The 13,855-nt window shown below is 40.1% G+C and overlaps 1 protein-coding gene and 1 long non-coding RNA gene across 8 annotated transcripts in view; one reads left to right on the plus strand and one right to left on the minus strand.

Annotated features, from left to right (window-relative positions):
- adgrb1a (adhesion G protein-coupled receptor B1a) overlaps positions 1–13,855 on the minus strand; it is a 651,114-nt gene that overhangs the window by 449,733 nt on the left and 187,526 nt on the right. The window lies entirely within an intron of this gene.
- LOC138755748 (uncharacterized) lies at positions 1,909–13,623 on the plus strand. The gene is made up of 3 exons (XR_011352525.1): positions 1,909–2,102; positions 8,915–8,995; positions 13,149–13,623. It is a non-coding gene; the product is annotated as an uncharacterized lncRNA (long non-coding RNA).

Below are 13,855 nucleotides of genomic sequence, written 5' to 3' on the forward strand. Positions count from 1 at the left end.
CTGATGGATCTTTACTAACATTTCAAGATACTTTAATGGAAATTGGATGTGTTTAAAATTCCAGATTAATTTCACTGCTTTAATTTGAATTCATGGTTCGGGATCAAAGTTCGAAAAGTTTAAGTTTAGCTTAGACAAAGGGCACAGTAACACACCCATTAGCATGTGTCAATCAATTATACCCAATTGATCTGCAACCCCAGTATGTTTTGAATGATGGGAGAAAACTGGAGCACCTGGAGGACATGGGAGACCATGCAAACTCCTTTCAGACAGCGCTGGATTTGAACATGGGGCGGTGGCATGGTAACAGCGTTGTGCTACTCTCTATGCTAACTGTGCCACCCGAGTTGCTAGTGCAACAACTTCCTTGCTCCTTCAGGCGCCATGAGCTAAGGAATTCCCTCTCCAATCCATGATGAATCTCATCATTCTTTCTTCCTTTTCAGGGGATTCTTATAACTACCATTGACCAACATTCTGATATTCCAGCCTGAAGCAGTATGGTGTTTGCCCAGAAATGTTTTACTGACTTAATGATGTGATACGTGCAAATCATTTACAAAGTGAAGATATCAAGTGCTTTGCTGTATGTTTCCTGTAATCTAAGGTTTTTCTTATGTTCTAAAATTTACATTCTCCCCTTTTTTTTTTAAGCACCTGTATGCTTGTACTAAGTTTCTGTTGCTTGGAGACGGTTAAAGGAAGCATTAGAATAACCCAACAGTGCCGGCTAATCATGAGGTTTATGTAACATGATCAGCAAAGCCACGCACTGGATTTTCTTCTCAATATGGGTTTTGAATGTTTTTCTCAATTCTGAGTTGTTACCCATAAATCACTTTGGGAATTATCACTACACCTTCAAATTTTTGGCAACAACATGCCACCAATCGAAGTTGTCAGTCACGATGTTCAGAATGGGGAAGATGTTGGTTCAAACAGAGCCCTGATGTATGAGGAAAGATGGAAAATGCAGGCTGCACATTGCAGACAGGATACAGTAAAAAATCTTAAAATTCAGACTGCTCGGGGATGGGGCTGGTCTGGATTTTTGGATTTTCCCAATTCTCGGGCAGTACCTTTAAAATTCTAATTTAAGGAGGAATAAAGAATCGAACAGGTGAATTTTGATAGTTTACTCAATTGCAAATACAGCGTGCTTCATTTAACAAACAGTTACAAAAGAAAAATCAAGTCCACAAGGGTGGTCACCTGTTGGTGCTGTGCGTCTGTGGCACTTATGCGTGCACGCGCGCGCACAAAAGCCCACTAAATTTAAGAAGTTTGAGAGTTTTTGAAAAGTCTGGATTCTCAGGTGGTCCCATCTGGATTTTTGGACTTCTACTGTACTTTGACAGAAGCACCATGAAAGTTAGGGAACATTCTAGGTAGATCTCATCATTGCAGCCCTGCATCCCTGCCAATAATGCTATGCTCACCCAATGGTTTATGAGCACCCCCTGCTGATTTATCTTGACGTTACATTAATCAAGTGCAATGAATTTAAATTATCAACACTTCTTCTCACCAGAACCATCCCTACCAGTTATGGATTTTCTGAACAGTTATAATGCAAGCACTTCAGATGATTTCTGTCAGTATCTTCAGCTAATGAAAATGCTCTTCAGACTAGTAAAGACAAATCCTTAGTATTTATCACAAAACAGGTCTATACCAGTATAAAGGTTCTCCTCTACTTTTGACCATAATTGGGACTGAAGGATAGGTCATATGTCAAAATGGATGTAAATCAGAATATTTGTCTTTGGAGTACCGGAAGTCTTAAATCAAACTTTTTAATCAATTCTTTTTCATTGTAGATTTGATGATAACAACTTAAACTTTCCTGAATTTGTTGATCAACCTTGGTGAATCTTTTCAAATTCTGTTCCAAACTTAGGTTGGCGCATACGTGGTGGGTTCACGTATTGCAGTTCAGTTGGCACATGTGCAAAAGTTAAACACCCTGATGATATTGAAGTCATGATCTTACCAATGTGCAAACCTACTGCACATATGCCAATCAAGGAATCAAGTATGTCAACAGGAATCAAGATGGCCCTGCTCACCCTAAGGACCCGGGGATGCCAACTAACAAGGTAACTAAGCACATTTTGGCTCTTACGTGCCCTGTATCCCTGTTATAGTTTGTCAAATACAGCATACGCAGTGTAAATTTTATATTTTTTCTTATTTTTTAAAAAATTCAGTTGTACGTGTGGATGGACGTAGGTCGCAAGTCAGGGAGTACCTGTATATATTTCTTAGGCAGTTCAGCAACTTCTCTTTGTCTCTTCACAAAATACCTGAGTTGCCTTGACAAATGTCGATGGCATTTGCGTCAATGGCAACTTATGTTAACGAGTACTGACTTTCACCCATTAGTGATGGACTCTTTAAATAAAACCTCAGACTTTGCATGGTCTCCCTTGTCCTCCAGATGCTCCAGTTTTCTGGTCGAATGTTTTAAATAAGAACTATCATTCATTGGTAGATCATTTAATGCATGAGAATAAATTATTAACGTGGCTGATGCAATCAGGCGACTTGCACTGCCTGCAGGTGGCTGGAGGCTGGCTTATGGAAGCCAAGTATTGGAGATGGGATTCGAGAGGGTGCTCAGGGCAAGAAGGGCTCCCAAGGGGCCTCAATACTGAAGGAATCTGATCATGTCGGAGATTTGGATCTGGAGGTCGGCCTGCCAAAGAATTGAACATGGGCCTGCGTGGATGCAGGAGCACTGGAGGCGAATCCACAAAAACTCACCGACTCTGAAGGGACCCTTTATTTGCCTTATGGCAGGCAGAAGGCAATTTTGTGTAATATTACATGTTTTGTACTATTACATGACAATAACGGAATCTTGACTCTTGAATTCTTTCTACATTTCTTTTTAAAGGAGGATTTTCAAATCCTTCGATGAAGTAGAAAGAACTCAAACCATCCAAAAATGTCAATAAATTTACTGTGAACTTTAGCTGCGTCTTTGAGAGACCAATGCATATTACCTCTGGCACATTTGTTGAGATGAAGAATTGTCCCTGAGGAGGGAGATGTTCATTGCTCGTTAATTGTTTTCTGTAATTGGCAGCGTGGATTTAATAAAGTGATGGGTTGAAAAGAGATTGGAATTCAGTAACACAAAGTACAATTTATACATTTCAGTCTTCCAATTTATTTTCTCCCATGCTGCACCCAATTACTGGAGTCTAAAAGGGCTGTCTGCTGACTGGCCTTTTGGAATGTATCAAAATGATAAATGCAAAATCCACCTCAGGTATAGCCTGTTACCGCAGTTCATTACCTTGTTCAGGGTCTCTGTGTGTTAGGAAGTCTAGAAATGTGCCCAGCACCTCAACTCATGGGCAATACACTTCAATAACAGTAATTTAACATAAGTTAGAGGGCAGAGATTGAAGGTGAGAAGGAAAAGATTTAAGAAGGACCTGAGGGCCAACATTTTCACTCAGAGGAAAGTCTTGTTGGGCAAGGACATGTTGAGTTAAAGAGCCTATTCCCTACTCCATGACTCCATGACTCTGAGTTAAATATCCAAGGTCAAAGCCTAGATGTAGATGTGCAGATAAATGCTGCTCTGTGTATTTTAATAGGAAACTACCCATGGCCAGTCCTTTTGGGAAAATGGACTAGGCATTTCCAGGTACTGATCTCCAGGATTTTTTTCAAAAGGTTTGCTTCCCAAAAAAAAATTGGGGATTGTGATAAACAACTTCAAACTGATAATTTCAGATTTGTTGTATTATGTAGGATGTTAGAGGATCATTCAACTAATTTTATTGAATTTGGCATGTTTAATCGCATAATGATGCTGGCACATTGCATTAGTTCAACTGACCTCAATATGTTTTGCTGTTGATTTTCATTTGCACTCAGCATCTAATGTCTCTCATGTCAGTGCTCAACAATAGTCAGCCAACATTGATGGATTCCAGTTGCCCCAATACCAATTTTCCATGGTTGTAATGTCCTGGTGAAACTTTTCGCCGTGTTTTTCACTGACTGCACCAAGATCAGCAGGGAAGACGTCCAAGTGCGAATGCAGGAAATGAATCTTCAATGACGTGTGGCACTCCATATTTTTGTTTGTTTGAAGCATGCTGTCAATCAGCTCGATGTTGTTTGGTGCACTCTAGTGGCCAAGAAAATTCTCAACAACATCTTTAAATGGCGTCCATGCTATTTTTTCCAACCTCTCGAGCAGATCTTTGAACCTGCACTGAGTGCATGACCAAGCAGGCTTGGATTGATCAAAATAGCTTGCTTTGTGGGCAATAAACAAGTAGATTTAAAATATGACACAAAATCATAAAGTAGATTCTATCTGGGGGGAAAAAAAAGTATGTGATAGGAAAATGTCAGGGCGGTTTTTGTGATCAGCAGCTCAAAACCCATAAAATCCACCCGAAAGTATTCAAGAGGCAAAATCTTCATTGTCCAGTGTATTTTTTTCTATTGTCATTTGTGCACATCGTGATGGACAACTTGAAAGATGGTCATCTCTGCTTTCCTAACAATATTCTGCAACCTGTCGCCTTTACTTTGTAACTTCCAGTAAAACAAGCAACAAATCCCACACCAAGTTGACTTGGAATTAAAAGACTTGCCACTGTGATATTAAAGTGTTGCTTTTAGTGAAATTATTTTGTGGGTTGGACAGGGACACACACACACAGACCTTTACACACAGAAACCATTTTTAGAGACAAAATATCTGCTAATTCATTGCTTGTTTGAAGCTGTGTAAGCAGCCATAAAACTGAAGTGACTGTCTATTGAAACTAAAGAGAATGATGTTTACTCAGGATAAACACCTGTGTACACAAGAAAGCCATCTACTGGTTAGCTGTGAAGACAACTCAGAAGCATTTTCTCGTAAATGCTTTTTCAAGAGAGGAACTTCAAACAATATCAGCAGTGATCTCATGTCATGTGATTAAAGACACTTCAAGGAGGCATCTCTAATATTGTACCAGTTTCATCTGAAATCAGAGAAATACCTTAGTCTTCAGTGAAGGATGTCCAGTTGTGGTGTTCTCCTCATCATGGGAGATACACAGAATCAGTGACAATAAATAAGAACCTCTTCACTTCCTCTTTGTCAAAAGAGGGCAGTTCTACCGTGTGCATTTGTAATGGTCAGTTCATTTAACCCTTGCCGAGTTTTGTGAAATCATCATCGTGTGAAACTCAGATTCCGAACCCTCCATACAAGAGAGGAGGATTTGTGGAAAATCATTCGTATGAATAAACATTTCTCTGAAAACAAATCAATAAAAAATTTGTGAGTTTTAATGAATCTGAGTTTCAACAAAAAATATTTCTGAGATTGAACTTTAAAACCATCTCTTCAGAATTATGCCTGAACTGTAATGCATGCACACACACACACACACACACACACACACACACACTTGCGCATAGTGGGGTTAAGTTTAGAGTTATGTAAAATTTTCTATTATTAATAGTTATTAATAAAAATAATTGCTTTGAAGATAACATTGTCTTGGTGAATTTCTATTGCTGCTAGTCTAAGTTGTAAAAGCCTACCTATGTTACCTAAATTTCTTGCATAGCTACATCAATGCTGTGTCTCACAGTCCTTAGTAGCATGAACAGCACACACATGCTGTGATCTCTGCCCGATTAATGAACTATCTATGCCATTATCATGGGGCCACACACAGTAGAGGGCTTACCCTGTGAAGAACATTACAGGATGGTGTGGTTACTTGCATTGAAATCATATTTTACCCTCTCCCACATTTTCTCTTTCCTCCTTGGCAACCTTTTCTACTACCGGATTGTTGCTACCCTGGATGGAATTCTTTAAGTTTCAACTTAATTCTCTTCTTTCCTTGCAGAAAAGTCACAGCGGTTATGATCAGTACAGGAAGAGAACATTAGTTGCACAGCTCATATTTTAACATAGTAATCAATTTGCAAATCAGCCCAGTTTTTTTTTAAGATTTTCCAATTTATCAGTATTTATTGGGTGTCTACTAATTGGACATTAGCACAAAATTCCAATGTAAAAAAGCACAAAATAAGGAGATTTAACTTCTGAGTACAGGTATTCCCTGACTCGTGACCTCTGCAACTTACATCCATCCGCACATACGACCGAAATTTTAAAAAATATATTTAAGAAAAAATATAAAATTTGTGTGGTTTATGTTGTATTTGACAAACTGTTACAGGGATGCGGGGCATGTAAGAGCCAAATATGCATGCTTACTTTGTTAGTCAGGGCACTTAACTCTCGCACATGCACCAACTGAACTCCATTACGTGAGCCCACTGTGCATGTGCCAACTGAAGACTCGCGCGCAGGATTCAAAATGGCCGTGCCCAGCCGAAGGACTCTGGACGCCAACTAGCAAAGTAAGTGCGCACATTTTGGCTGTTTCATGCCCTGTATCCATATTATAGTTTGTCAAATACAACACTTGATTAAAAAATTTGCTTTAAGACTTCAGTACTCTACGCGTATGGGCAAAATTCTGACTTGTGTCCATTTCGAGATACGACCGATCCTTTGGTCCCAATTATGGTCATAAGTCGGGGGGTACCTGTAGTAGTTTCAAAAGTGAAGGCCTTGTTTAGTTAAAAGTCATACTGAAGCCTTTCTCCTAAATGCTGTTAAACAAGAAAGTCTGAAGATGCCAGGGTTGTGTGCAATTCACAAAAGTCCTGGAGAAACTCAGCAGATCACACCACACCCAAAGGAAGTAAAGAGTAACCAAAGTTTCTGGGCCTGGGGCCGTCATCAAGATATGAGCAAAATCTGGCAATGGTCTGAATAAAAAGATGGGGGGAAGAGGAGAAGGAGGAGGGAAGGAGGTATGTTTATGACCTTTCAGAAAGAGAGTTACAACTGTGAGAAAGAAAGTTTATTTGTGAAACCGTGCACATAACGAGTCAATTAGAACAGTGGTTTTCAACCTTTTACTTTCCACTCAGATACCGCCCTTACTAATTACAGGCATAAGCATTGCTTAAGGTGGAATGTGAGTTTGGCGGGGTAGTTTGAAAACCACCGGTCTAAACCTTTCTTGTCTTGATGTGTTTTGGATGCTCCATTTTTTCCCGCTTCTCCTACTTTCTGTGCAGCACGGTTAGTGTAGCGGTCAGGACAATGCTGTTACCGCGCCACCAACCATTGTTCAAATCTGACACTGTCTAGAAGAAGTTTGGACATTCTCCCCATGTCTGTGTGGGTTTCTTCCGGGTGCTCCAGTTTCCTCCCACCCTTCAAAACATATGGGTGTTGTAGCTCAATAGGGTGTAATTGGGCAGCATGGGTTCGAGGGCCAGAAGGGCCTGTTACCATGCTGTATGTCTACATTTTAAATTCCTCTGGCTACTCATTCCATATACCCACCACCTCTCAGGATATTTTAAATATTTTTTCCCTTCACCTTAAATCTATGACCTCTTAGTTTTAGATTGTCCCATGACTAGGTTATCCAAGCCTCTCATGATTTTAATAAACCTCGATAAGATCTCCCCTCCCAAAGCCTCCTGTGCTCCAGAGAGAAGTTCTAGTCTATCCAGCTGCTCCTCATACTTGAACCCCACCAAACCCAATAACATTCTCATGAATCAAGTGCTCACTGAAAAAAATGAATTTCCACAATACATACCCTAAACTGAATACTTTTTCAAAGCCTTTTCAACAAACAAGAAGCATTGAACCAGACAATATATTTCTGTTTGGTGGTCAGGATTCCAATAAACACAAACATTAGCAGGTAAATGGTGATTTACCAATTAAAGATTCAAAATAACCAATCTGTTTTGTTTTCATTAATGAGAGAAGGGTTGTCTTACTTTATTGACTGTTCACTAAGGACGAATTGATATTTAAATATTTGAAGTTTCATTGAATCATGTACCTTATTGAATTTGGTTCTTTTCAATTGTGCAGCTTGCTTAAAGATGTTTCAGATGATTCCATGAATATTTAAACATTATTTGGTTGGTTGTGCAATAACTAAAAGGAATTATAATCTGTCATACCTCACTTTGACAATTGGATATCTCAAATAGTTCAAATGACAAAATTTAGCAATTGGGGGTTGCCTAGCTTTGGCTGGAATAAAATTCCAGGGTAACATAGTTAGTGTAACAGTTACAATGCTACGATGTTACAGTGCGAGCAATTGGGACTAGGGTTTGAATCCCACTCTGTCTGTAAGGAGTTTGTACCTTCTCGCCATGTCTGCGTGGGTTTCTTCTGAGTGCTCCAGTTTCCTCCCACTGTTCAAAACCTACCCAGTCTTGCAGGTCAAATGAGCACAGGCTCACTGGTATTGCAAAAACAATAAATGCAAACTCACTCTAATATATAATCGGTGACCGATGACCACGTCCTCCTTTGGAATGGCCACCCTAGCCCTGGTAAGTCGGGGAAGAAATGGCTGGGACCCTGCCAGAGACATTTGTATTGTCATTAGCCACAGGTAAAGAACTGAAAGACTGTATGGGGGCTAATAGTGTGCCTTCGGTTAAGAATGGTTGCAAGCATAGACTAGGGAACTATGAGACATTTTGTGTAACATTAGTGGTGTGAAATAATTAGAGCGAATCCTAAGAGATAGGGTCTCACTGGCATTTGGGCAAAGCAAGGACTGATTAGGGGTCACCCTCGTCACTTTTGTACTTGGAAAATCATGTCCAACAAGTTTGATTTGATTTTTGAAGAGGTGATCAAGAGAACTGATGAGGGCAGGGTAGAAGACAATGTCTGCATGGACTTTAGCAAAGCCTTTGACAAGGTCCTGCATGGCCGGCTGGTCTAGGTCAGATCATGAGATCCAGGGTGCTCTAGCCAATTGGATACAAAATTGACTAAATAGTAAGTAGCATTAAACAATTGTTTTTTTTTCAGATTGGAAGCCTGTAATCAGTGCAATCTCCAATGTTGTTTGACCTCTAAATGAACAATCTGAATGAGAATATAGCTACCATGGTAAGAAAGTTAATTATTAATTGAATTACTGAATTGTTTATTGTCACATGTAACAGAGTACAGTGAAAATCTTTGTTTTGTGTGCTATTCAGGCAAGTCAAACCATACTCCAGTACCACAGTTAATGCAATAATTAAACAAGTACAGTGTGTGGTGTTACAGTAAGTCTAAAACATGTAGGGCTCGGATGTTACAAAGAAAATGTACAGGGTTCAGAGAGAAGTACAGTTAAAACAGTGCAAGGCCATCATCTTTTACTTATAAAGTTTCATTTAATATCCTGATAACAGCAAGAAAGAAATTGTCTTTGAATCTGGTGATTTAGGTTTCAAGCAGATGTATCTTTTGAACTATGGAAGGGGGAGAAGAGGGTATTTCTAGGATGGAATTGGTCATTTAATGTGATTACAGCTTTCCAGAGACTGCATGGGTATAGGCAGAGTTTATGGAGGAGATATACGTTTGGGTATGTTTCATGGATGTTCAAAATTGGACAGTGTACAGTGAATAAGGTTATCTAAAATGACCACAGGATCTAGATTAAATGAGAAATTGGGCCAAGAAATGGTAGATGGAATTTAACTTGGAGAAGTAAGAGGTATTGCATTTAGGGCAAGTAAACACAGCAGGATTTATACAATAAATGTCAGGGTTCTCAAGAGTACTGTACTCCGAGAGACCAAGACTTGCAGGTATGTAGTTCTCTGAACTTGGTGACATAGGTGGACAGGGTAGTGAAGGCAGCATTTGACATGCTTACCTTCATCATTAAGGATACTTGAATGGAGGAGTTGGGAAATCATGTTACAACTGTGCAAGACATTGTTGAGATGACACTTGTTCTAGTCACCCAACTATGGAAAGGATGTCTTTAAACTGGAAAGGGTTCAGAAACAATCCAAAAGAATGTTACTGGGACTGGAGCCTATAAAGGGGAAACTAAATGGGTTCTAATATTCCTCAAGCATAAGATGCAGTGGGATGATTTTATAGAGGTAAATAAAATCATGAAGGGTACAGTTAATTACAGTACTTTTTTCCCATAAGCAAAGGCTAAAACTGATGGCAGGGATTTAAGCTGAGAGAGGAAAGAGTGAAAGGGGATTCAAGAATAAATCTTTTGCATAGAGGGTATTGCATATGTGGTACAAACTGCCAGAGGAAATGATACAGGAGGGTATAATTGCAACATTTAAAGTTCATTTGTGCAGATATGTGGATAGGAGATGTCTATAGGCCAAATGCAGGCAAATGGGACTGAGGTAACCAACTGGGCTAACATGAATGAGTTGGATTAGAGGCTTGTATAAGCCTAGGACTGTGAGTGGGGAAAGAATAGAGTATTGACTTAAGTGGTTGGCTCTTACAGAAAACTTATATAAAGGCAAAAGCTAGGAGAAGGCAACTCTGACTTCAAATACCCAGGCTCGGCTCGCCCAGCCGTCAGTATCTGGAAAGGGCCCCAGCTATGGGCAAATAGCACCTGTCAGTCTGGCAGCAGGTGCCGGCAGCTGTGGCAGAGCGTGGAAAACAGTTTCCATAGTGGTCTGCAGCAGCAAACTCGGTGGGCGAAGGATCCGTAAGGACAACGGCCAGCAAGCAAGGTCTTGAAACAGATCACTGCGGGGCAAACCCGTATCACTCTGGCTGTCGTGCCTCGCAGTCTGCCAGGCTCAGTGGCGTGGGACCCAGAGGGAGGCACTTGTTCTGGGCAAGCACTCACCTCCAAGTCCTTGTCCTGGCACACACACTGTATCTTTGATGGCCTTTAGGATGATTATGGAAATAAGTCATTTCCAGATTCAAAATGCCTCACCTCCAGGATAAATATAATTAATTTATCTAGCCACTTGTTCTATATCACAGAGTTCCCACTGAGTAATGATGAAATAACATTGAACAAGAGTGTGGGAAAGCCCACAGTCTGTAATGATCTGCCTTTAGAGAACTGAACAAATAAACAAACAGACCTTCATACCTATATGCTGGATTGGAGCATAAAAACGTAGAAAAGTGAAAAGTTCATGAGTCACAGGAGAGGAGGTGAGTCTATTGGCTGAGGATGCAATAGAAATGTGATTTAAAAAAATATATAAATTCCTGGTACAAGTTAGCAATCACAAATATTCATTCTAAACCATTCCACTGACCAAAGGGTTCAAAGACATAAAAACACAAAAGTACTGGAGGAACTCAGCAGGTTTCACAATGTCCATAGGAGGTAAAGACAAATAACCAATGTCTCAGGCCTAAGACTTTATTAAAGGTATGAGCAAAAAGCAGGCAGGCACCTGAATAAAAAGGGCTTGAGGGCGAAGGGAATGGAAGGGCAATGAGGAGTGTGGAGGAATAAAGGGATCTGGGAATATAGATACATAAGTCCCTGGGCATGGCGTCACAGGTAGACAAGGATGTAAATATAACTTTTGGCATCTTGGCATTCATAAATCAACGTATAGGAGTTAGATGTGATGGTGAGGTTGTACAAGACATTGGTGAGGTCAAATATGAAATATTCTGTGCAGTTCTGGTCTCCTAACTACAGGAAGGATATCAGTAAGATTGAAAGAGTGCAGAAAATATTTATTAGGATGTTGCTGGGTCTTCAGGAGTTGAGATACAGGAAAAGATTTAAACAGGTTGGGACTTTATTCCTTGGAGCGTAGAAGAATGAGGAGAGATTTTGTAGAGGTTTATAAAATTATGAGGGTATCAATAGAGTAAATGCAAGTAGGCTCTTCCACTTAGATTAAGAGAGGTCACGGCTTCAGGGTGAGACGGGAAAGGTTTAGGGGGAACATCATTGGGAACTTCTTCACTCGGAGAGTGATGGAATTGTAGAATGAGCTGCCATCTGGTAAATGCGAGACCACTCTTAAGTTTTAAAAATAAATTGGATAGATATATGGATGGGAGAAGTCTGGAGGGTTTTGAAATGGGTGCAGATCAGTGGGATGTTTCACCACAGATTAGTAGGGCTGAATGGCCTGATTTCTGTGCTATAGTGTTCTACAGTTCTATGGAAGAAAGGGCCAGGGGAAGGAGCACAGGCCAACAGACAAAAGGAGATAATTGGACAAGGATAGAAGGATGGGAGAGGAAAGGTGAGAATTGATCAGAGGAGGAGGTGGCTCTGTGAAGGCAGAGCTGAATGAAAGGAAACAGAGGGAAAGAGAGAGAGAGAGAGCCAGAGCTAGAGGAAAAGAGAAATAGAGATAGGGGAAGGGGAGAGACAGGGGAGGGGGTGCTAAGGGAAAGCAGAGAAATCAATGTGTATGCCATCCAGTGGGAGGGTGCCCAGACAGAAGATGAGGTGTTGTTCCTCTAATCTGCAGGCGGCTGCAGTCCAGCAGCACACAAGACCATGGACAGACACATCAGCATGGGAAAGAACACTTTTTTCGGGAAATGCTGCTTGAAGAACAGAAAACTGATTTAGCCTCTCTAAAAATCTATTCTGCAGCTTTTCATTTTGGAAATCAAATCAACTATTCTTCGAAAACCCAAACTTACATCCTTGCATTCTTGATTAAATTGATGATCTCAATAGATGGTACCATTCCACTTTTTAACTGTACAATACTTTTCTCTATCTACATCCTGCACTTTGTCTCAGAAACACTATTCCCTGCTATTCTTACCCTCCTGTAGAAATGTACCCTGCAATTTTTCTTTTATTTTCTGTGCCGAAACATGGGTTGTTTTGCCTGGATGGAAGGTAAAACAAGGTTTTCACTGTATCTTGGCACTCATGACAACAAACATCCTTTCAAATAATGTGACTGGGCCAGCATCAACCCCATAAGGTGGCAGTGGGTTTGCAACACAGCATTACAAATCAGGCCAAATGAGGTGGATCTAGAGATTTCCTTGGCTTCAACAACACTTTCCAAAGCCACTACCAAAAGGTGTCGGGAAAGGCCATCAGCCAGATTAGCATCAATGGGATAAAAGCCCAGAACTCTGCTCCAAACAGCGCTGTGGTAATTTCTTCGTTACACACCTCAATAAGTCCAACATTAATTTTCAATGCCAGATGGGAAATAAAAGGTGGTTTGATCAGGGAGATTCAATTCATCTGGTTTTGATGAACTTTTGCCTGACTGACTTGTTATGTTTACCTTATCAATTCCCATGTTTTAAACTTCTGCAGGTTTACTGTGGAAAGTACCACACATGGTTTGATCATTCAAATGCCCAACATTGCAGAAGGCTGGAGAATGTTGCAAGTCTGTCGCAGGATCCAACCTCCTATCCATTTGAAGACATCTATGTGAGGTGCTGCCTTCATCTGGCAGCCAACATCATAAAGGGCTCCCCTCACCTTGGTTACAACCTCTTCTCACTGCTCCCTTCTGAAAGAAGGGACAGAACCCTAAAGGCCAGCACCTCTTGGTTCAAGAACAGTTTATTTCCAACAGCTATCAGGCTCTTGAACAGTTTATTTCCAACAGCTATCAGGCTCTTGAACATCCACTGATAACATTAATCATAAACTACATGGATACCACAAAATGTAACGTGTGCCCTATTGTACTATTCTCTTGCACTCTAGTAACTGGAAATATTTATTATCCATCTTTTGCATTTATTATCTCTTTAATTTAAAAAAAAATCATACCAGCATACTTGTCTTTGTTTTATACAGCATTTGTTTGCTACAGCAAATAAGAATTTTGGTGCATCCGTATATTGCACAATGTATATGACAATAAACTCCAAATCAAAATTATGAAAGCTGAATTAAAAATCATCCTTTTCATATATAAATGTTCTCAAGAAATTACCTTAATTATTTTTTAGTTCTATTCTACTGGCCTGATATTTTCTGTAACTATGGTAACAGCATTTATCAATCCA

This window comes from Narcine bancroftii, chromosome 2 (assembly GCF_036971445.1).
Source record: "Narcine bancroftii isolate sNarBan1 chromosome 2, sNarBan1.hap1, whole genome shotgun sequence".
Taxonomy (NCBI): Eukaryota; Metazoa; Chordata; class Chondrichthyes; order Torpediniformes; family Narcinidae; genus Narcine; species Narcine bancroftii.